Source organism: Mustela nivalis (assembly GCF_964662115.1).
Source record: "Mustela nivalis genome assembly, chromosome: 9".
Lineage (NCBI taxonomy): Eukaryota > Metazoa > Chordata > Mammalia > Carnivora > Mustelidae > Mustela > Mustela nivalis.
This window is the reverse complement of record NC_139028.1, coordinates 83430141-83432245: the sequence shown is the minus strand read 5'-3', so window position 1 is coordinate 83432245 and position 2105 is coordinate 83430141.

Below are 2105 nucleotides of genomic sequence, written 5' to 3'. Positions count from 1 at the left end.
TTGAGGACAGCAATTAACTTTAATTCTGCTGTTGCCATGTGCCTGGCACTTTGCAGAAAGCATCTCCTTTACCCCTCTCCACATCCAAATCAGGATCAATATCCCTGCTAATAGGAAAGCTGCTAAAGTGTAATGGAAGCAGAATTTGAACTGATGTCTTTCTGGTTCCAAAGTCCATGTCCATCCATGGTGACAAATGACTCAATGTGGGGTTACTCTCTTGATTATAGTAGCATAGTATTTTAAAAATTATCTTCCACAAATGCTTAAGGCTAGCTATTTTACAGGTTTATAATTTTAAAAATTTGATCCATATTAATATGATAAATGTCATGATTCTTTAATTAAAATATCTATTTTCTTGAGGCCCCTCGGTGGCTCAGTTGATTAAGTGCCTGACTCTTGATTTCCACTCAGGTCGTGATCTTAGGTTCATGGGAATGCTCTTGATTTCCACTCAGGTCGTGATCTTAGGTTCATGGGAATGAGTCTGCACTGAGCGTGGAGCCTGCTTGGAATTCTCTCTCCACTTTCCCTCTGCCCATTGCCCCATTTGCATGATCTCTTTCTCTCTTTCTCCCTCCCTCCCTCTCTCTCACTCATTTTTTTTTTTTTTACTTTTGCTATCACTTAAGAGCTTACTATATATATATATATATATATATATATATATATATATATATAGTGTGTGTGTGTGTGTGTGTGTGTTTGTGTAATGAAATATTACTCAACCACCAAAAGGAATGAAATCTTGCCACTTGCAATGATGTGAATGGAGCTAGAGAATACCATTCTAGCAAAGTAAGTCAGTCAAAGAAAGGCAGGTACCATATGATTTCACTCATATTGTAGAATTTCAGAAATAAAACAGATGAACATAGGGGGAAAAGTGGGGGGCATATTAGAAAACAGACTCTTAACTATAGAGAACAAAGTGAAGGTTACTGGATGGCAGTGGGCTGTGGGATGGGCTTAAATGGGTGATTGGTATTAAGGAGGGCACTTGTGATGACCACTGGATGTTGTATGTAATCACTAAACTCCAAAGCTGAAACTATTATTACAATTAGTGTGCTCACTAACTGGGATTTAAATAAAAACTTTTGTTTAAATTATTGTTTTAAGATATCCATTAAGTCACCCATTACACATTGAGCTATAACTTGCAGAACTAAATTTTTGGAGCTAATCATGAAAACTAATTGAGTTGATTCTCCCAAAATATGCAACAAATAAAAGGCATATTACAATTGATATTACTTCATGGATGTCACAAATCTATGACCATATTTAATTATAGAATGACTATAAAAATCATGTGTGATACTTTTTTCCAATGACATATTAATAATTAGAGTGAAACATTATTTGTTAACAGAGAAGGTTTAAAATGGAAATAAACATTAATATTGATTTTTATTTTATTTAGGTCTATATCTATTCATGCCTCTCTGATCATCTAGTGTTGATTTTTTTTAGATTCATATTTCTTGCTGTTGAATTCATATTTCATGTTTTAAGATGATATGAGTTTTAAGACTTGATATCAAAAGAAGACTGAAAAATTCCAAGGACTGTACTGGAGACAAGTGCTCTAGTCTTTTTTAGTTGTTATTACTAATTAGATATAAAAATTTACACTAAGTTCCTTCTTTCTGTCCCTTAGTTTCAACATTTGAATTATAAGCGTCTGTATATCTCTGTCATTCCTAGTTGAGTGCCTTTAATACAGTGTTATAAAGGATTGCCGTGACTATAGAAGGTACATGATATTATTTGTTTCTTTTTTTCCCCCTCAATTCAAGGTCAGTTCTATGTAGATATGAAGATCTAGATAATTGTGTGGTAACAGTATCTAGTCCATAAATACCTTTCTTTGGGCTGATAGAAACTTGAAATCCATTTTCAGAGGTATGCTCCTTTACCTTCAGGCTTTAGATCTGTTTACACGCACACAAAACTAAACCAGTCATTGACATGTAGGTAAAAAAAATTCCAAGATCAGCTTATGTTAGAGAGAGGTGATAGAAAAGGCAAAGGTCATCAATAGCAGGAAAACCATGGGATATTTATTTAAGAAAAGAGCCCCTCATTTGTTCTATGTA